The 23,734-nt window shown below is 40.3% G+C and overlaps 1 long non-coding RNA gene across 1 annotated transcript; it reads left to right on the top strand.

Moving 5' to 3' along the window:
- The first annotated feature begins 12,745 nt into the window (after window positions 1-12,745).
- LOC106577993 (uncharacterized) lies at window positions 12,746-23,475 on the top strand. Its single transcript, XR_006760504.2, has 6 exons — window positions 12,746-12,843; window positions 14,145-14,230; window positions 17,358-17,500; window positions 18,568-18,653; window positions 19,378-19,503; window positions 22,868-23,475. It is a non-coding gene; the product is annotated as an uncharacterized LOC106577993 (long non-coding RNA).
- Window positions 23,476-23,734: the final 259 nt, after the last annotated feature.

The raw sequence follows: 23,734 nt of genomic DNA, 5'->3' as shown, positions 1-23,734 counted from the left end.
TAAAACCAACAGTGCAGTTGAAGAAGAGTTAAGAAAATATTGACAAAATAAACTAAAGTAAAAAATTATAAAAAGTTACACAATAACATAACAATAACGAGCCTATATACCGAGTCAGTGTGCGGGGTTACAGGTTAGAGGTAATTTGTAAATGTAGGTAGGGGTGTAGTGACTATGCATAGATAATAAACAGTGAGTAGCAGCAGTGTACAAAACAAGTGGAAGGGGGGGGGTCAATGTAACAGTCCGGTGGCCATTTGATGAATTGTTCAGCAGTCTTATGGCTTGGGAGTGGAAACTATTAAGGAGCTTTTTGGTCCTAGACTTGACGCTCCGGTACCGCTTGCCGTGCGGTAGCAGAGAATACAGTCTATCACTTGGGTGACTTGAGTCTCTGACAATTTTATGGGCTTTCCTCTGACACCGCCTATTATAAACAGTTGAAGTCGGAAGTTTACATACACCTTAGCCAAATACATTTAAACTCACTTCTTCTAACGCCTCTTTATAGGAAAATGATCTAAAAGTAACTTAAAGTAAATCAGATTTCGTTACTGAGTTTGGGTAATCCAAAAGTACAATTTTGGACAGGTGACTATTAACTGTAATGGAAAACATTTAGAAAGTAACCTACTGTGGTCGATTGGGTTTCTCATATCCTGTGGACTGACATAATGCACACATCAATATCATGGACCGAATGAATAAATGAATGAATGATTGGATGAAAGAATGAGTGAATGAAAGAACAACAAGTGCTTTATTCGTCCATTTAATTGGAAACTTTTTTTTGCATCAGTATTCACTCGTCCATTTCCAGTATGTGAGCTCACTGGACTCAACAGGACACTACCTCACTGCTGGGTCTGGGTGGAACCACTGGAGGAGCCTTGTCCCTTCTGAGGATATTCATACTGACCTGAGGGACACACAAAAGTGATACATGGCAAACACAATATGTGGAAGGACAGGACACACACAAACAAATCAGGTATTAGTCACTTTAATACACTAGTCACTTTAATAATGCCACTTTAAGAATGTTTACATATCTCAAATTACTGATCTCATATGTATATACTGTATACTCTATCCTTCACTATCTATTTTTTACTTCTATTGCATCTCAGCCGCTGTGTGTATTAGGTTTTGTTGTGGGATTTGTTAGATATTACCTGTTAGATACTGCTGCACTGTCGGATCTAGAAGCATAAGCATTTCGCTACACTCGCAATAACATCTGCTAACCATGTGTATGTGACCAATAACATCTGCTAACTTCTATGGGCTACGTGGGACGCTAGCGTCCCACCCACGGGACACACTATTTAACAGCCAGCGAAAAATCAGAGCGCCAAATTCGAAAACAACAAAATGTCATAATTCAAATTTCTCAAACATACAACTATTTTACAACATTTTATAGATAAACATCTCCTTAATCCAACCACGTTGTCTGATTTCAAAAAGGCTTTACGGCGAAAGCATAAAGTTAGATTATGTTAGGACAGTACATAGACAAAAAATTACACACAGCCATTTTCAATGCAAGAACAGACGTCACCAAAAGCAGAAAACCAGCTAAAATGATGCACTAACCTTTGACAATCTTCATCAAATGACACTCCTAGGACATTATGTTAGACAATACATGCATTTTTTGTTCTATTAAGTTCAGATTTATATCCAAAAACAGCATTTTACAATGGCGCGTGATGTTCAGAAAATATTTTGCCTCCAAAAATGCCGGTGAATCAGCACAACAAATTACAAAATTACTCATTATAAACGTTGATAAAATATTAAACTGTTATTCAAAGAATTATAGATTAACATCTCCTGAATGCAATTGTGTTGACAGATTTCAAAATAACTTTACTGGGAGAGCACACTTTGCAATAATCTGAGTACTGTGCTCAGAAAAAAACAGCAGGCAATTATAGACACCGGCCATCTTGGAGTCATCTAAACGCATAAATAGCATAAGAAATATTCACTTACCTTTAATAATCTTCATCAGAAGGCACTTCCAGCAATCCCAGGTCCACAATAAATGTTGTTTTGTTCGATAAAGTTCATAATTTATGTCCAAATAGCTCCTTGTTGTTCGCGCTACTGTAAGCTACTCCAAATGTAAAAAAAATCTATTTACATTCGTTCAAACATGTCAAACGTTGTATAGCATCTATCTTTAGGGCCTTTAGAACGTGAAACTTCAGTAATATTCCAACCGGACTCATGCTATGTCTTGAAAAAAGTTTTGGAACACAGGTATCCTCTCACGTGAATGCACGCAATGAACTGAAGTGGTTTTCTCAGTGACCTGCTTCCCAGCCTTCTTGTTCGGTCTGTGTTTGCCGCAAAAGGCTTAGGAAGTGCAAAATGAACCCTAACTCACTGTGTGTCAGAAAGGCAAGGGCTTGAAAAAATACAGGCACCAGATTTTCATTTCCTGCTTGCAATCTTCTCAGGTTTTTGCCTGCCATATTAGTTCTGTTATACTTACAGACACCATTCAAACAGTTTTAGAAACTTCTGAGTGTTTTCTATCCAAATCTACTAATAATATGCATATTCTAGTTTCTGGGCCTGAGTAGTAATCTGTTCAAATTGGGTACGTTTTTCATCCGACCGTGAAAATACTGCCCCCTAGCCCCAACAGGCTAACCATGTGTATGTGACCAATAACATCTGCTAACTATGTGTATGTGACCAATAACATCTGCTAACCATGTGTATGTGACCAATAACATCTGCTAACCATGTGCATGTGACCAATAAAATTGGGTTTGATATTTGATATTGTATATTATCTACTCTGTTAAATGTGTCCCTATAACCACTGGGATCAAATAACTCCCGTTGAGATGACATTCGACTTTGCCTTTACAGTAAGACTATAGAAGAAAAAAAAAATATATATATATATATAATAATTAATTCCGTCACTTGGGAACTAGCCTACTGATGTGCACAAGCAGAATACGGTCTAAACAAACATGACTGTATTCAACGTTCTATCTGCTCCGGTTACATGGTAAGGTTTCTTTTAGTTCAAATGGTAACAATACACCAGTCACTCGAGTCAAAACTCTAAAAGCCCCGTTTCTGTGCTGTGTGAAAAGTTTGAGATGTAGGCTAGAGAAATTCCATCATTTGGTGTTTTCTTGTTGGTGGAAAACAAGTTCTCAGGCACCTCTCCAAAATCTCACATAAATGTTCAATTAGGTTGAGATCTGGTGACTGAGACAGCAATGGCATACGGTTTACATTGTTTTAATGCTCATCAAACCATTCAATGACCACTCATGCACTGTGGATGGGGGCAGAGCCTTGGTAGCCAAAATAATAGCCTGCCCAGCATTTTTATACGTCAGCCTAAGCATGATGGGATGTTAATTGCTTAATTAACTCAGGAACCACACCTGCTTTCAATATACTTTGTATCCCTCATTTACTCAAGTGTTTCCATTATGTTTACATTATTTTGGCATCAGTGATAGTCAAGCTTGAAAAGATATTGTAAGTCACTCTGGATAAGAGTGTCTGCTAAATTATTAAAATGTAAGGTTCAGTGGAAAGTTTACAACATAAGTTCAAATGCATAATTATCTTTACTAACACAACTCCAATAGTTACCTTATTGCACATTTAATTGATCAATATTGGACATTTAATTTGATTACAGGATAAATAGCCCATTGATTAACATTTAAAAACTGTATAACCGGTTTTAAAAGGATACCATCATTAGATCAATGAATATAGACCTATATAACACCAAGCATATATCTTTATCTGGCTACAATAATAATAAAAAATAAATTATAACTTTGTTAAAGATACAATGCAAACAACCAGCACACAGTAACTTGGGTCATATCTGCGGGTGAATGAGGGGTGTAGCTAAATCTTTAAATCAAGTGTCGTGGAAATTCACCACTAAGTACTCAAACTCAATGTAAATGAATCAATCTTTATCATCATGGCCTGAGAGGTTCACAAACTCAATCCAAGCTTGATGAAAACTCTGACAAGTGCGTTCCCTCTCAGTTCTTATGTACTGCTACACAAACAAGTCATGCAAGCATGATTTACATTTTTCATTATTAACGTTGGTTCCTGCACGTGACTGATTGACACCTCACAAGGCTTCTTCCCTCAAAGCTAGGACCTTGAAACTGAGATACTTCTTTTGGTTCCCAGAACAATGTTCTGGGCATACTGCCAATTGGTCTGAGGAGGAGGTCACAATCACCTGCATGAACCAAGATACAGTGAGAGGAGATACTGTTCACAATTCTTCAGACGATACAATTTTCCCTCACACAGGTGTAAGTCATATGGTCATATGAGTTGTGTCAGGTGATTTTGTTAATGTTTTTGTTTTTGACTACTTCACTTACAATCCAGTAAATTCATACATGCCCTTTATAACTAAAAGCTTCCCATGCTGCAGAGTTGTCAGAAGAGGTAGTTGTCAGAACTGTTTGCTGAATACAATCAGAGTTTGAAACAAATTTGATCACAAGTTAAAAGTTCTGTTTATTATTTTCATTTAAAGAGGACCAATATAAAAGGAGCTTATTACGTTTGGAAAGTCCTTGTTTGGTGTATGTCCCACAAAATAAAATATTCAAAGGAGATCCTGAAGACAAATCCTCAGTTTGACCAGAGGGGTCGTGTAACACATCAGACAAGTTGCATTGTGAGAGTTGTAGTTTTTCATATACTACCATTAGCATCCTTCTGCTCCTCCCTGATAGCATTCAGCTCCAACAGGCCCTTATGCAGCACCTGAGCTACCTGCCTAATCATCAACGCCATCATTTTCTTAAACCCCTTCTTCAGCTCAGGAATCCTTAGTAAAGTATTTATCCACTCCCTTGAAGATGCCCCTGAGGGCCACAGCGGCTCCTTCTGTGATCTCTGTGGCCCTCGACACCGACCATCTGAGCGGCCCTCCGGACCTCCCAGTTCCCAGAGTAGTGCTGGGTCTCTCTATACATTCTGCTATAGCAGTAGGCCTGTGTTCTTATCAAATAATTTGTATCTCTAAGAGGAAATACTGTGTCTGATTGTCCTTCACCTTCTTGTCTTCATCTGATGGCAGCTCATCCCATTCTGAGAGACATGACAATCACCAGATTACAAACTGTGTGTGTCCGCGAGTGTGTTTGTTTGTGTATGTGGATGCACGTTTTTGTGTGTGCATGTGACTCACGCTCCACAGTATTCCACCACTCCATCAAGCTGTCAGTATCCTGTGAGACAACAGAGCAACACTGATGTCATCTCTAGACATTGCTTTCGCACAGTCAATTTCTTCCACTATTATCACTGAAATAGGACAGAGAATATACAACGAGTATATCAAACACCTTCCTAATATTGAGTTGCATCGCCCCCTTTTTGCCCTTAGAACAGCCTCAATTCGTCAGGGCATGGACTCCACAATGTGTCAAAAGCATTCCACAGGGACGCTGGCCTATGTTGACTCCAATGCTTCCCACAGTTGTGTCAAGTTGGCTGGATGTTATTTGGATGGTGGACCATCCTTGATACACACGGGAAACTGTTGAGCGTGAAACCCAGAAGCATTGCAGTACTTGACACAAACCGGTGCACCTGGCACCTACTACCATAACTACTACCCCGTTCAAAGGCACTTACATTTTTTCTCTTGCCCATTCACTCTCTGAATGGCACACATACACAATTCATGTCGCAATCGTCTCAAGGCTTAAAAATCCCTCTTTAACCTGTCTCCTCCCATTCATTTACACTGATTGAAGTGGATTAAATAAGCGACATCAATAAGGGATCATAGCCTTCACCTGAATTCAGCTGGTCCGTCTTTGCCATGGAAAGAGTAGGTGTTCTTAATGTTTTGTATTCTTGGTGTATATAGTACTGACATTTTGGGGGGGATAGCTACATATTGGGATATTAGTTTTCTCCATCATTTTAAATAGGTAAAAGCCCTAATAATATGGTGATTTTTGAGTGACATTTGACTCTATTAAAATATAGACTGACCTCCTCTTCTTCCTCTTCATCAAATCAAATCAAAATCAAATCAAATCAAATCAAATTTATTTATATAGCCCTTCGTACATCAGCTGATATCTCAAAGAGCTGTACAGAAACCCAGCCTAAAACCCCAAACAGCAAGCAAAGCATGTGAAAGAAGCACGGTGGCTAGGAAAAACTCCCTAGGAAAAACTCCCTAGAAAGGCCAAAAACCTAGGAAGAAACCTAGAGAGGAACCAGGCTATGAGGGGTGGCCAGTCCTCTTCTGGCTGTGCAGGGTGGATATTATAACAGAACATGGTCAAGATGTTAAAATGTTCATAAATGACCAGCATGGTCAAATAATAATAATCATAGTAGTTGTCGAGGGTGCAACAAGCATGTCCGGTGAACAGGTCAGGGTTCCATAGCCGCAGGCAGAACAGTTGAAACTGGAGCAGCAGCACGGCCAGGTGGACTGGGGACAGCAAGGAGTCATCATACCAGGTAGTCCTGAGGCATGGTCCTAGGGCTCAGGTCCTCCGAGAGAAAGACAGAAAGAGAGAAAGAGAGAATAAGAGAGAGCATATTTAAATTCACACAGGATACCGGATAAGACAAGAGAAATACTCCAGATGTAACAGACTGACCCTAGCCCCCCGACACATAAACTACTGCAGCATAAATACTGGAGGCTGAGACAGGAGGGATCAGAAGACACTGTGGCCCCATCCGATGATACCCCCGGACAGGGCCAAACAGGCAGGAAAAACCCCACCCACTTTGCCAAAGCACAGCCCCCACACCACTAGAGGGATGTCTCCAACCACCAACTTACCGTCCTAAGACAAGGCCGAGTATAGCCCACAACGATCTCCGCCATGGCACAGCCCAAGGGGGGGGGGCGCCAACCCAGACAGGAAGACCACGTCAGTGACTCAACCCACTCAAGTGACGCACCCCTCCCATGGACGGCATGGAAGAACACCAGTAAGCCAGTGACTCAGCCCCTGTAAAAGGGTTAGAGGCAGAGAATCCCAGTGGAAAGAGGGGAACCGGCAAGGCAGAGACAGCAAGGGCGGTTCGTTGCTCCAGCCTTTCCGTTCACCTTCACACTCCTGGGCCAGACTATACTTAATCATAGGACCTACTGAAGAGATAAGTCTTCAGTAAAGACTTAAAGGTTGAGACTGAGTCTGCGTCTCTCACATTGGTAGGCAGACCATTCCATAAAAATGGAGCTCTATAGGAGAAAGCCCTACCTCCAGCCGTTTGCTTAGAAATTCTAGGGACAATTAGGAGGCCTGCGTCTTGTGACCGTAGCGTACGTGTAGGTATGTACGGCAGGACCAAATCGGAAAGATAGGTAGGAGCAAGCCCATGTAATGCTTTGTAGGTTAGCAGTAAAACCTTGAAATCAGCCCTTGCCTTAACAGGAAGCCAGTGTAGGGAGGCTAGCACTGGAGTAATATGATCAAATTTTTTGGTTCTAGTCAGGATTCTAGCAGCCTGTTCCACTTTCTGAGCAGAATGCCACTCAGCCTGAGAGAGAGAAAGACAGGGAGAGAGAGAGAGGGAGGGAGTGAAAGATCCAGTTAAAGAGACAGAGGAGGGAAAAATGTGAGAAAGAGAAAGGAGAGGTGGAGGAGCGATTGCTGTTTAGTTTTAACGTCTTTGCTGTGCATACCTTACTGTTATAATGGATAGTCTGCACAGCCTTTCATGAGAACCGTGGCCTTTGTGTTCTCTCCCTCTCTCCCTCCTGTCGTCATCTCTATGTTATCTTATCTGTTTCTGTTCATGGTCCATTTTTCCTGAGGACTTAAAATCCACTGTACAGTATGTAGAATAAGCTGTTCAGTTACATGGCTGTGAAGGGAATGTGTTTTCTATGGGAACCAGTCATTACAATTAGCCAATCCTCATATGTCTCCTCCCACCAGCCTCCTGTGTACTGCAAATAGTACTGTACATACAGGACATGCAAACACACTCACAGTACCTTGGACTCCATGAGCGGTGTATACCCATGGGGCACCTTTCAGTTCATCAAGAGGTTTCTCCTAAGAAACACACCATTATTAGAAACACCAACATACACATTATATGGGCAAATGCAAAAGTATAAAGAAACTAATGTAGTGTCACACACAGGCATACACACACAGTATAAATACATGAAGCACCTTGGAGCCTCTGCAAGGTGTGTATTCATGAGCACCTTTTGGTTCATTCCGGGAACTGTACAAGAAAAACTTTTCAGCGTCATACAGACATTTAAAAATGGCATGAATACAGAAGCATGTGCACATACGGTTTTCCTTCCTTACATTTTCGAGGCTGATTGCGAACCCTCTGTGAGGCACAAACTTGTTTTGACCCGTTTACTTCTCTTCTGTTCAGATGATGGAAAAGGTCTCAATGATAGACGTTTTATCCATTCTTTTGCAAGACCAAACCATACGAAATGGCAATCAACTTCCTTAAAGTGTTAAGCATGAGAAGAAAACATACATATCCACCTGTTTCTTAATTTTCTTCCTCCTCTTCAGAGTTGTTATCCAGACCCGCAGCCTGTTAAACCAGAAAACAAATGTGGTGTTCCACAAGGATCAGTGTTAGCACCGTCAATTTTGTCATCACAACATTTATGCAATATAATCTGTTTTAATTTGAATGCGTTTTTCAGAATTTCATCATCTCTAGCACCTAACCAGTGTCTACATATGTGAAAACAACACATATGATCAGTGGATAAAAAGATGAGAAGAAAGGTCATAAAAAATGCTTCTCTGTGACATCACAGGGTAGGATTAAAAGTTAGAAACGGTGATTTTCAAAACCTGTCATGAGTTTCTTGCCCAATGGAGGGTATTTTATTGATCCCCACGTCACTGTGAATCTCATAGGGTTTGAAAATCGCTGCTTTTAAAATGTTTTCACTTTTTAACTAAAAATGTAGAAATGCACCTTTTCAAATATGTTGACACTGGTATTGTGCTGGAGATAATAGAAATGAGGTTGAAAAGTGGAGTTGTCCTTTGAAGAGGACTGCCTTTAAAAAGCAAAAAATCCCTTTGAAAACAGCCTATGTGGCATCGATATGAGTCTGAAAAAGTTATTCGAGTGTCATAAAATTGACTACAAAGTGTAAATAGGATAATTTTGTAGATAAAGTCAGTCTGGTCTAAAACGGAGTTTGGAACATCCATGCGTCACAACGGGTAAATTAAGGTTGTGTTTTGATTACTGCAGTGATTGCTCTCTACCAATAGCATAGACAGTGTGACAGGCCTGCTCAGCAGCTCTGACTGTTTACATAAGACAACACGTCACACATTTTTTTACTTTAGAAACACAGCACCAAACACCTTAATTCGATTTAAAGTTGCACAACTAAAACATTCTTGAGGCATCTTAGATTCCTTCTGGGGATTTTGAGGAAGTGAAATAAGCTCATTTCCAAAATGCCGAATCGGTTAGGAAACACAGCTCCAAGACTGAAATCTAATTTTTCTAATGAGCAACATAAAAACACATGTGAAAATCTACATGTTCAGAGGAATTTTAGCCTGTTTTGGTGGGATGAAGTTTTGGCATTCCTGGTGACATCACCAGGTGGTAAATTAGCCAACTCATTCAACCCATTCAATAAACTCTTTGGAGAAAATAAATATTTGAGAAAAATTGCAATTGACTTTAAAAACATAGCTGGTGATCTTGCTCGTTTCAGGGTCAATTCATAGGGGCAGCTGGTGGAACTACTCTTCCTGGTTCCTTGAGGCCCCCACCCCGGCCCTTTTTTATGTCACTTTAGCAGTGTTAGTTTAACCAGGTGTTATACATTATGATATCGGCCCACTGGGTTAAAAAAGGCACTATGGCCAAGCTGTTGCTGCTTGAGTGAACCCAGTACATTAACATTTAAGTCATTTAGCAGACGCTCTTATCCAGAGCGACTTACAAATTGGTGCATTCACCTTATGATATCCAGTGGAACAACCACTTTACAATAGTGCATCTAAATCTTTTGGGGGGGGGGGGGGTTAGAAGGATTACTTTATCCTATCCTAGGTATTCCTTAAAGAGGTGGGGTTTCAGGTGTCTCCGGAAGGTGGTGATTGACTCCGCTGTCCTGGCATCGTGAGGGAGCTTGTTCCACCATAGGGGTGCCAGAGCAGCGAACAGTTTTGACTGGGCTGAGCGGGAACTGTGCTTCCTCAGAGGTAGGGGGGCCAGCAGGCCAGAGGTGGATGAGTGCAGTGCCCTCGTTTGGGTGTAGGGACTGATCAGAGCCTGAAGGTACGGAGGTGCCGTTCCCCTCACGGCTCCGTAGGCAAGCACCATGGTCTTGTAGCGGATGCGAGCTTCAACTGGAAGCCAGTGGAGAGAGCGGAGGAGCAGGGTGATGTGAGAGAACTGGGGAAGGTTGAACACCAGACGGGCTGCGACGTTCTGGATGAGTTGTAGGGGTTTAATGGCACAGGCAGGGAGCCCAGCCAACAGCGAGTTGCAGTAATCCAGACGGGAGATGACAAGTGCCTGGATAAGGACCTGCGCCGCTTCCTGTGTGAGGCAGGGTCGTACTCTGCGAATGTTGTAGAGCATGAACCTACAGGATCGGGTCACCGCCTTGATGTTAGTGGAGAACGACAGGGTGTTGTCCAGGGTCACGCCAAGGTTCTTAGCACTCTGGGAGGAGGACACAATGGAGTTGCCAACCGTGATGGCGAGATCATGGAACGGGCAGTCCTTCCCCGGGAGGAAAAGCAGCTCCGTCTTGCTGAGGTTCAGCTTGAGGTGGTGATCCGTCATCCACACTGATATGTCTGCCAGACATGCAGAGATGCGATTCGCCACCTGGTTATCAGAAGGGGAAAAGGAGAAGATTAATTGTGTGTCGACTGCATAGCAATAATAGGAGAGACCATGTGAGGATATGACAGAGCCAAGTGACTTGGTGTATAGCGAGAATAGGAGAGGGCCTAGAACAGAGCCCTGGGGGACACCAGTGGTCAGAGCACGTGGTGCGGAGACAGATTCTCGCCACGCCACCTGGTAGGAGCGACCTGTCAGGTAGGACGCAATCCAAGCATGGGCCGCGCCGGAGATGCCCAACTCGGAGAGGGTGGAGAGGAGGATCTGGTGGTTCACAGTATCAAAGGCAGCAGATAGGTCTAAAAGGATGAGAGCAGAAGAGAGAGAGTTAGCTTTAGCAGTGCGGAGAGCCTCCGTGACACAGAGAAGAGCAGTCTCAGTTGAATGACCAGTCTTGAAACCTGACTGATTTGGATCAAGAAGGTCATTCTGAGAGAGATAGCAAGAGAGCTGGCCAAGGACGGCACGCTCAAGAGTTTTGGAGAGAAAAGAAAGAAGGGATACTGGTTTGTAGTTGTTGACATCGGAGGGATCGAGTGTAGGTTTTTTGAGAAGGGGTGCAACTCTCGCTCTCTTGAGGACAGAAGGGACGTATCCAGTGGTCAAGGATGAGTTGATGAACGAGGTGAGATAAGGGAGAAGGTCTCCGGAAATGGTCTGGAGGAGAGAGGAGGGGATAGGGTCAAGCGGGCAGGTTGTTGGGCGGCCGGCCGTCACAAGCCGCAAGATTTCATCTGGAGAGAGAGGGGAGAAAGAGGTCAAAGCATAGGGTAGGGCAATGTGTGCAGGACCAGTGGTAGAAAGTGGACCAGCGGTGTCGTTTGACTTAACCTCTCTAGGGTATGTGGGACGAAATCGTCCCACCTACTCAACAGCCAGTGGAATTGTGTTATTCAAATACCTTAGCCTGTTAGGGCTAGGGGGCAGTATTTACACGGCCGGATAAAAAACGTACCCGATTTAATCTGGTTTTTACTACTTCCCAGAAACTAGAATATGCATATAATTATTGGCTTTGGGTAGAAAACACCCTAAAGTTTCTAAAACTGTTTGAATGGTGTCTGTGAGTATAACAGAACTCATATGGCAGGCAAAAACCTGAGAAGATTCTCTTTATTGAAAACTTAGGATCTTTGCTGTAACGTGACACTTCCTACGGCTCCCATAGGCTCTCAGAACCCGGGAAAAAGCTGAATGACGTCTTTGCAGCCCCTGGCTGAAAAACATTAGGACCTTTGGTAAGTGGTCTATCAGAGGACAATGAGACTGAGGCGCGTGCACGAGGCGACCCCATGTTTTTATTTTCTCTCTCTTTGAACTAAAACACAGATTCCCGGTCGGAATATTATCGCTTTTTTACGAGAAAAAGGGCATAAAATTGATTTTAAACAGCGGTTGACATGCTTCGAAGTACGGTAATGGAATATGTAGAATTTTTTGGTCATGAAACGCATCGGGCGCGTCACCCTTCTTTACACTTCGGATAGTGTCTTGAACGCACGAACAAAACAGAGGATATTTGAACATAACTATGGATTATTTTTAACAAACCAACATTTGTTGGTTTGAGGGAGAGAGAGAGACACGCAAACACACGCAGGCACACCCACACACACACACACACACACACACACACACACACACACACACACACACACACACACACACACACACACACACACACACACACACACACACACACACACACACACACACACACACACACTAAACCAGACAGAGAAAACACTTAATATATTGATATAGTGCTGCCACTCTGTGGTGTTATGTGGTACTGCAGTTTTGGGGAGAAGGAAGTGGAGGAGAGTGGAGGAGGAGAGTGAAAGTGAAAGATAAAGTACAATTGCGCAGAGAACGAACACGTGGTTGCGCAGAGAGTCGAAAACGTGGTTACAATTTCCATAATCGATTTCTCATCACTTTTCAACAACTAAGGTGAGAAAATGTGAACATTAAAGTAAAAACATTTTTGATTAAGGTTAGAAAATGTTTAAATTATTATGGAATTTGTGAAATCTGGTGTTACATTGACACTTCCAGAGAGACTTACAGTGAATGCCTCCATTTTATGATAACTTTTGGTGAGACAACCACATATCACAAAGTAAGAACATGTTCCCCCAATCAGGGTAACGGATTGTAACTGTAATCTGTTGCATTACTAACAAAAATATTGCAATCAGATAACAGATACTTTAAAAAAAAATGTATAATTATACATTTTTCGCAAACATCAGTTTTAGAAATTATGTTTGCGAAAAAATTATTTAAAACCTTTATTTTTTCTCAGTGTTATTGAAAATAGCAATGAAAAGAGTTACCATTTTAAGTTTGTTCCATCTGAGCGAGTCTGAGCACAAGTCAGACATCATTACTTTATGATGACAAACCAAATGTGTTTAATGGATCGAGGGAAAAGGGCCACGCCCTGACCATAGAGAGCCTTTTATTCCCTATATTGGTTAGGTCGGGGTGTGACTAGAGTGGGTATCCTGGTTGTTTTATTTCTATGCTGGCCTGGTATGGGTCCCAATCAGAGGCAGACGTTTCCCCACTGTATTTTGTGGGATCTTGTTTTGTTTTTGTGTAGTTGCCTGTGAGCACTCCAGAACGTCATGTTTCGTTTGTTCTTTATTGTTTTTTTTTGTGTGGTTCACTTCTAATAAAATGTCAAAACGTTTTCATTCTGCGCTTTGGTTTGAATGTTCTTACGACAATCGTGACAAAAAGGCTTTTGTAGGCTACAGTCCAAGCTATGTCTTCCTATGGTTATTTGGCATTTAAATGAATTTGAATGACTGGAAATCTGACAGACTTTGGTTTTTCATGTAGAGCTATAGCCTCATTTTATTATTATCTGTAGTAGAAAGCAATGGTTTAGAAGGAGCCTACATGACTAACCCATAAAGTAAAATACACCCATTTATGGCCAGCTTTGTAATCTAAAAAAAAATGTTTTCCTTTAATACATTTCGTTCAATTGGTAATATACATTTTTGTATTCTTCTAATGCATCTTAAAGGGAAAGTCATCTGAAAGTACATTACTGATTTGGGGTAATCCAAAAGTTACATTACTGATTACAATTTTGGACAGGTAACTAGTAACTGTAAAGGATTACATTTAGAAAGTAACCCAACCCTGCCTCCAATAAAGTAGTTATCAGCAAAGTCAGTCCTAGTAGGAAAAGACAAGTGCCAGTGTTATTCTGTTTATTATTTTATTATTCATCTTAGATCCCTTGAAGCTTTCCTCAGACAAACCTCAACCATCATCACCTCTGGATGTTCTACTACCACCAGACCTGCAGTAATTCAGCTGAGTATGTTTAGACAGGAGTTTATCATTAGTGCTGTTGTGGGGAAATGACATAGGGTATATTATACAATAGTGTGTTTATGTGAGACTTTTAATATTTGCAATCGAGTCGGTTTTAGCTATCTTTATGAACAGTATGTATATATGCATAAGTGTGTGTGTGTGTGTGTGTGTGTGTGTGTGTGTGATGTGTGTGTGATGGGGTAAGTCATTTGTACTAGGTTAATGAGATATGTATTATTTATTGATATGACCTTTGAACAGCAGTAAATACAGCAGATTGCAACTTTAGTATAACACCACACTTACAGTTCCCCTTATTTGTTTTACTGTACCTCCCTAAAGTTGAGGTTTGCAGAAATTGGTGAACGAAATCACCATGGAATAAAAAATGAATGCTTGAAGATCGTATACAGGCTACCTGGAGTGTTAACCATTTTTGGTGGGATGGAGTTTTGGCCTGCTTGGTGATGTTACCAGGCAGTACATTTGTTAGACCAATAAGAAAGAGTTCCAAACCTCTCTGCCAATAGCAGCTAGTTTTCAGTTTTCCCCTCCCCACTCAGACCACTCCCAGACAGTCCTACCAAAATATTTGCTTGAGAAATTGCTCTTTGCTAAGAAGCCATTTTTGTTAATTTTTGACCATTTAATTTAAAACAATCACAGTTAGGTACTTCATTTTTACCCAGAAAGTATTTGATATTGAGATAAAAGCAGCTGCGTTGGAACTTAACCTGTTGAGGATGGACGTTCCGCTAGCAGAACCCCGTTCCGCCAGCGTGACCCCTCGCCAACAGCCAATGAAATAGCAGGGCGCGAAATACAAAACTTTCAAAAATCTCATAATTCGAATTTCTCAAACATACAACTATGTAACACCATTTTAAAGATACACTTCTCGTTAATCCAACCACATTGTCCGATTTCAAAAAGGTTTTACGGCGAAAGCATAGCATTAGATTATGTTAGGACAGCACCTAGACAATAAAAACCACACAGCCATTTTCCAAGCAAGGAGAGGCGTCACAAAAACCAGAAATAGAGCTAAAATTAAGCACTAACCTTGGACGATCTTCATCAGATGACACTCCAAGGACTCAATGTTACACAATACATGTATGTTTTGTTCGATAAAGTTCATATTTATATCCAAAAACCCCATTTTACTTTGGCGCGTGATGTTCAGAAAATGTTTTGCCTCCAAAACATCTGGTGAATGAGCACATCAATTTACAGAAATACTCATCATAAACGTTGATAAAATATACAAGTTATTCAAAGAATTATAGGTACACTTCTCCTTTATGCAACCGCTGTGTCAGATTTCAAAACAGCTTTACGGCGAAAGCACATTGTTCAATATTCTGAGTACAGAGCTCAGCCATCAAAGCAAGCTATACAGTTACCCGCCATGTTCTGGAGTCAACAAAACTCAGAAATAGTATTATAAATCTTCACTTACCTTTGCTGATCTTCGTCGGAATGCACTCCCAGGACTCCCACTTCCACAAGAAATGTTCATTTGTTCGATAAAGTCCATAATTTTTGTCCAAATACCTCCGTTTTGTTTGCGCGTTCAGATCACTATTCCAAAGGCACAATGCGTGACGCAAAACCCTAGACGAAAAGTCAAAAAGTTCCATTACTGTTCGTAGAAACATGTCAAACGATGTTTACAATCAATCCTTAGGGTCTTTTTATCATAAATCTTCGATGATATTCCAACCAGACAATAGCGTATTCATTACAGAGGAAAAAGAAGGAACGGCGCGCCCGTGTGACTGCGCAGTAAACAACTCATTGGCCTCAGCTGGTTCACTAGTTTGGACAGCTCTTATTCTCTCCCCATTCACAGTAGAAGCATGAAACAAGGTTCTAAAGACTGTTGACATCTAGTGGAAGCCTTAGGAAGTGCAAAATGACCCCACAGACACTGTAGTTTGGATAGGCAATCACTTCAAAACCTACAAGCCTCAGATTTCCCACTTCCTGGTTGGATTTTTCTCAGGTTTTTGCCTGCCATATGAGTTCTGCTATATTCACAGACATCATTCAAACAGTTTTAGAAACTTCAGAGTGTTTTCTATCCAAATCTACTAATAATATGGAAATATTTGACTCTGGGCCCGAGTAGCAGGCAGTTTACTCTGGGCACGCTTTTCATCCGAACGTGAAAATCCCGCCCCCTGTCCCAAACAGGTTTTAAGCTGAGATAGTTAGTTCAATTAGGTATTAAATTACAAATGTTAATTTAGTCATCAAAATGGTTTGTGGGTTTGTTTCTTTCCTCTGGATAACACTGTCTGACAACGTTTTTTCCCCCAGAGTCTACTGAACTACAAAAGCTCAAAGACAACATCAACTTATTCAATGGAGAAAATAAATATTTACAAAAAATAGCAGATGACTTTAAAAACATAGCTGGTGATCTTGCTCGTTTCAGGGTCAATTACTAGGGACAGCTGGTGGAGCTACTCTTCCTGGTTCCTTGAGGCCCCCACACTGGCCCTATGCAGCCGTTTCTATATTAATATGAACTCATTTCTACGTAACAATTATGTACCTTACTGTAATATTATTTTCTTAAAATAGTCAAAAATAGATTCTTTTTTTAAATGTCACTTTTGCGGTGTTAGTTTAACCAGGTGTTATACATTATGATACGGCCCCATTGGGTTAAAAAAGGCACTATGGCCAAGCTGTTGCTGCTTGAGTGAACCCAGTACTCCCATTTGTCAATGCTGTGGTGCCTAAAAAGACTGCTTATTATATACAGGTGGTCACAAGTCCATAATGTACTATGGTTTGTTCAAATAGCACCACAGGGTCCACACCAAAATACCTGTAATGAGACAGACAGACAGACAGACAGACAGACAGACAGACAGACAGACAGACAGACAGACAGACAGACAGACAGACAGACAGACAGACAGACAGACAGACAGACAGACAGACAGACAGACAGACAGACAGACAGACAGACAGACAGACAGACAGACAGACAGACAGACAGACAGACAGAGTGAGATAGAGACACACCTGCACACACACTTAAAACCAGACAGAGAAAACACTTGATATATTGATATAGTTCTGCCACTCTGTGGTGTTATGTTGTACTGCAGTTTTGAGGAGAAGGAAGTGGAGGCGAGGGGAGGAGAGTGAAAGTGAAAGATAAAGTACATTTGCACAGAGACCCAACACCAACTGAGTGGAAAACGTGGTTACAATTTCCAAATCCATTTCTCATCACTTTTCAACAACTAAGGTGAGAAAATGTTTACATTAAAGTAAGAACATTTTTGATCAGGGGCAGAAAATGTTTAAATTATTATGGAATTTGTGAAGTCGGGTGTTACATTTAGACTTCCATTTAACTTAGCAGATGCTCCTATCCAGAGAGACTTACAGTTAATGCCTCCATTTTAAGATAACTTTTGGTGAGACAACCACATACCACTGACAAAGTAAGAACATATTCCCGCAATCAGGGTAACGGATTGTAACTGTAAATGTAATCCGTTGCATTACTAACAAAAATACTGCAATCAGATAACAGATACTTTGGAAAAAAATTGATTATTGTTTTTTCACAAATAGCAAATTTCGAAATTATGTTTGCGAAAAACTAATTGAATCACCTTTTTTTCTCAGTGTTATTCAAAATAGCAATGAAAGAGTCACAATTCTAAGTTTGTTCCATCTGAGCGAGTCTGAGCACAAGTCAGAGATCATTACTATATGATGAGAAACCAAATGTGTTTGATGGATCGAGGGAAAAGGGCAGGAAAAGGCTTTTGTAGGCTACAGTCCAAGCTATGTCTTCCAATGGTTATTTTGCTATTTCCAAGTCCCATTCTTGAAGATCAAGGAGAATTAAATGAATTGGAATGACTGGAAATCTGACAGACTTTGGTTTTTCATGTAGAGCTATAGCCTCATTATATTACTATCTGTAGTAGAAAGCAATGGTTTAGAAGGAGCCTACATGACTAACCCATAAAGTAAAATGCACCATCCATTTATGGACAGCTTGGTAAACTCTAAAATAGATTTATCCTGCAATACATTTCGTTCAATTGGTAATATACATTTTTGTATTCTTCTAACGCATCTTAAAGGGAAAGTAATCTAAAAGTACATTACTGATTTGGGGTAATCCAAAAGTTACATTACTGATTACAATTTTGGACAGGTAACTAGTAACTGTAAAGGATTACATTTAGAAAGTAACCCAACCCTGCCCCCAATAAAGTAGTTATCAGCAAAGTCAGTCCAAGTAGGAAAAGACAAGTGCCAGTGTTATTCTGTTAATTATTTTATTATTCATCTTAGATCCCTTGAAGCTATCCTCAGACAAACCTCAACCATCATCACCTCTGGATGTTCTACTACCACCAGAGCTGCAGTAATTCAGCTGAGTATGTTTAGACAGGAGTTTATCATTAGTGCTGTTGTGGGGAAATGACATAGGGTATATTATACAATATTGTGTTTATGTCAGACTTTTACAATTTGCAGTCGAATGAATCAGTTTTGTCTGTCTTCATGAACAGTATGTACAGTATACGTATATGCATGCATGTGTGTGTGTGTGTGTGTGTGTGTGTGTGTGTGTGTGTGTGTGTGTGTGTGTGTGTGTGTGTGTGTGTGTGTGTGTGTGTGTGTGTGTGTGTGTTAATCAGTCAGCATGCCAATTGCACGCTCACTCAAAACTTGAGACATCTATGGCATTGTGTTGTGTGACAAAACTGCACATTTTAGAGTGGCCTTTTCCTATCCCCAGCACAAGGTGCACCTGTGTAATAATCATGAAGTTTAATTAGCTTCTTGATATGCCACACCTGTCAGGTGGATGGATTATCTTGGCAAAGGAGAAATGCTCACCAACAGGGATGTAAACAAATTCGTGTTCAAAATTTGAGAGAAATATATTTTTTGTGCGAATGGAACATTCCTGGGATCTTTATTTCAGCTCATGAAACATGGGACCAACACTTTACATGTTACTTTTATTTTTGATCAGTATAAATATGCAGCACATAAAGACCTACAAATACACTATAAATAGCTACACTTTGATAACACTTAGGTCCACTAACATCATCCTGTCTAATGATTCATCCTCGTGTTCTGTTTCTACAGCCTCTCCCTCTCCAGCACACAACTAAGATCTGCAGCTTCTGGTGAACCATCTAAGAGGAAGACAATTAACAAAGTCAGATATGGCAACTGCTAGAAACAGAAGTAGCAAGGAACTTGGCCCTGAGAGTGAGTAATATTTATTAACTTTGTGAAGCGGTTTCACCCAGAGCAACCCACATAAAAAATAATACAGTTTACTATATAATACTAGTGGTTAGAGCGTTGGGCCAGTAACCGAAAGGTTGCTGTATTGAATCCCTGAGCTGACAAGGTAAAAATCTGTCATTCTGCCCCTGAGCAAGGCAGTTAACCCACTGTTCCCCGGGCGCCGAAGACATGGATGTTGATTTAAGGCAGCCACCCACACCTCTCTGATTCAAAGGGGTTGGGTTAAATGTGGAAGACACATTTCAGTTGAAGGCATTCAGTTGTACAACTGACTAGGTATCTGATAAGACAATTATCTAATGAAGGTAAATGAATCAATAATCCATTATGAATTAGTAGTTATGTAGCATGGATAATAAACTGTAAGTCAATGTACTGAACGTTAGTCCCATCAAGTCTAGACATGGGTGTGTGAGATACCAGGAGTAGCTTTCAAGGTTCTCCTAATCTATGGGGAAAGGAACAGGCAGTGCTGGAACAGTGGTAGGAGGTCAAGGAAGAGATACTGTTCACCTACTGTCTGTGCGTATGTGTGTGCATAGGTTATCTACGGTTGGTGTGGAGGTGTGAGCGTAAGCGAGAGAGGATAAAATGAACATCTTTGTTATTTGGACCTCAGAACGTTCTCTGAATAAACTGTACAAGACCTTTTGCAGAAAGCTGAGTCCTTGCCTAATTATTAACCCAGAGTTTTACAAACCCTGGGGATTAGTCAAGGCTTATTGATTGCTAATTTATAGCATTAGGATAGAAAATTCAGTATCCCCCTTTCCCTTTCCACCTATAGTACTTACCATAGAATTCTATAGTAAACTGTAGTATACTATACTACACTCTGAACTATCCCTCTATCATGTAGTGCTTACTATATCATTTTGTGGTGTGCTATAGAATACTATACTACACTTGGATTTTCATATGCTAATAGCTAATTTGCATATGTCCATTATCGTCCCACATATCCCAATTTGTGCGGCCCGTCAGTTACCTACAGGTTATAGAGAAGAGCTGTGGTGTAGATCCTAGCTGATCATACCCCAGTCCTGCCTACATACAGTTCATTGACAATCTGCTCTTTTAGTATTAGTCCAGTATTTTTCCTCAAGGAGAAAACCCCAAAAATATCAAATATAATTAAAAAAAGATAATTCACAGAAAACATAATAAAACAAAATCACTATTAGTAAATGCTACAGTATATTACAGTAATGTCTTTAAAAACACTACAGTAAATACTACAGTAATGTCTGCAAAAATACTACAGTAAATACTACAGTATGTAAGTATTGTAATACTACTACAGTATACTATAGTATTTTTTCATGTGGGAAGGCTTCAATTCGATCATGAGTTGTCGACAATGCAGATTTTAATTGCAGTGTTACCAAGTTCGGGGGGTTTGCTTTCACGGTAAAACGATGGAGATATTGTCTCAGTGTGAATTTACCTTTAAATGTCGAATTGTATACAGGCGCAATCCGATTTGATTCTGGCCCCAAGTTTCTTCCTGGTATACCATAAAACAGATGATTGTTATATTTCATGACATGGCTACAAATATTCCTGGACTAAAGATACAAATAACAATAATAATCCCCTACCTTTGTACATAGAGATTTAGGTGTAATAAAGTAGCCTAGCAGTTAAAAGAGTTGGACCATAATCGAAAGATTGCTCATTGGAATCCCCGAGCTGACGAGGTGAAAAATCTGCTGATGTGCCCTTGAGCAAGACACTTAATCCTAGTTGCTCTGGATAAGAGTGTGTGCTAAAATGTAAAAATATATTTTTAGACAGTGAAACTAAAAATGTACATTCGTCACTATACTCCAGCTTTTTGGAATAAAATGTTTTATATGAGGTGACCGTACAGAATGTAACTTTTTTATTTGAGGGTATTTTCATACATATCTGTTTTACCATTTAGAAATGATCAACTTTATGTATCTTTGATCCTATACTCCTAAAACGCAATGACTACATCAACCTTGTGACTCTAGAAAGTAGTTGGATGCAGTTGCAGTTTGTTTTGGTTGTGTTTCAAATTATTTTGTATCCTATAGAAATGAATGGTCAATAATGAATTGTGTCATTTTGAAGTCATTTTTATAGTAAATAATAATATTATATGTTTCTGAACAATTCTACATTAATGTGGTTGCTACCATGATTACGGATAATCCTGAATTATTTGTGAATAATGATGAGGAACAAAGATCATACCCCCAAGACATGTTAACCTCCCCTATTTTTTGTAATTATGACAGTTGTAACTTTAACTTTCATTATTCACAACCAAAACAAACTCCAAATGCATCCAACAAGTTTGTAGAGTCACAAGCTTGATGTAGTCATTGCGGGCTAGGAATATGAGACCAAATACAAAACTTTTGATTACTTTAATACACTACACCTAGTGCACAAAACATTAAGAACACCTTCCTAATATTGAGTTGTCCTCAGAACAGCCTGAATTCCTCGGGACGTGGACTCTACAAGGTGTCAAAAGCATTCCACAGGGATGCTGGTCCATGTTGACTCCAATGCTTCCCACAGTTGTGTCAAGTTGGCTGGATGTCCTTTGGGTGATTGACCATTGTTGATACACACGGGAAACTGTTCAGCGTGAAAAACCCAGCAGTGTTGCAGTTCTCGACACAAACCAATGTGCCTGGCACCTACTACTGTTCAAAGGCACTTAAATAATGTATCTTGCCCATTCACCCTCTGAATGGCACACATACACAATCCATGTCTCAATTGTCTCAAGGCTTAAAAATCATTCTTTAACCTGTCACCTCCCCTTCATCTACACTAATTTAAGTGGATTTAACAAGTGACATCAATAAGGGATCATATCTTTCACCTGGATTCACCTGATCAGTCGATGTCATGGAAAGAGCAGGTGTTCATAATGTTTTGTACAATCAGTGTATAAGTGCATTTGACCAAATACCTATGACACCTTAAGACACTTTCAACGTATTCATTTCTATTCGGTAAAACATATGTATGAAAATACCCTCAAATAAAAGGTGACATTCTGTGCAGTAAAACATTTGATCTCAAATACAAAGCCAAATTAACAGATATTTTAGCTTCACTGTCCAAATAAATATGAAGGGGAGAGTATGTGAACGCATAACTGAAACTTGGTTAAATTAAGATGTTTTTCAACACTAAATGAGATCAATTAACAAATTGTTAGTTAGTCAAGTAACCGGTAAATTAGGTATTCAATGAGAAACTTTAATTGTTGGGTGGGTTGTGGGTTTGTGTTTTTCCTCTGGAAAACACTGTCTGACAATTCTTTTTTTTCCAGTGTCAAAAGAACTAGGAAACCTCAAGCATGACATCAAGTCATTCAAGGAACTCTTTGAAGGAGAGAAAAACGATTTACAAGAAAGAGCAAATTACTTTGAACAGAAAGCTGCTGATATTAAGAAAATGCAGGACAACGCTGCCAAAGGCAGGATTACTGGGGTTGGAATGGGGGTAGCTGGTGCAGCCATCAGCGTGGTGGGAATAGGTATAGCTGTATACACTGGGGGCCTCTCCCTGCTCATGAATGGGGCAATCTTGACTGCATTTGGTGGAACTACTTGTGTTGTGTCTAATGTCGTCAAAATGTTGTTAGAGAACAATGGCCAAGACAAAATTAAGAAAAGTGCAGAAGATTTCAATAAAAGTATTCAACCAATTGTTGAACGCCTGGAAAAAATCCAAACAAATGTTCAAACATTAGAGGAACTGTCCTCCTCCACATCCATGGTAGCTACAGGTCTGAGTACAACAGTAGAAGTAACCAGACTGCTGAAGAGAGTGGCTGAACTGAGCAAAAACACTGAGCTTGGTGCAGTACGATTGGATGTGGTTTTACTTGAGATGATCCGTCTTCTTGACATGATCTTGGCCATCTTTAAGGTCCGTAGGGACGTGGAGCTTGAAAATGAGTTCTTTGATAAGATCATAGAATCAGCTGAACTGTGTCAGAAGACTATAGATGACTTTGAAACGTTGACAGGAGAATTCAACAAAGTGTCAGATTTCTTACAACATTTCTGAAAACAGTCAGGTGGTACACTGTGCCATGATAGATCTGAGAGTGACGAAAACTGCTCTGTTTTATTAATGCTGTGATGCATAACAAGTCTGTATATGATGCACAGGTGGTCGAACCTCTACTTTA

The sequence above is a fragment of the Salmo salar genome, chromosome 18, assembly GCF_965601325.2.
Source record: "Salmo salar chromosome 18, fSalSal1, whole genome shotgun sequence".
Classification (NCBI taxonomy): domain Eukaryota; kingdom Metazoa; phylum Chordata; class Actinopteri; order Salmoniformes; family Salmonidae; genus Salmo; species Salmo salar.
Note: the sequence above shows the minus strand (reverse complement) of the source record. Positions and strands in the feature narration are given on the sequence as shown.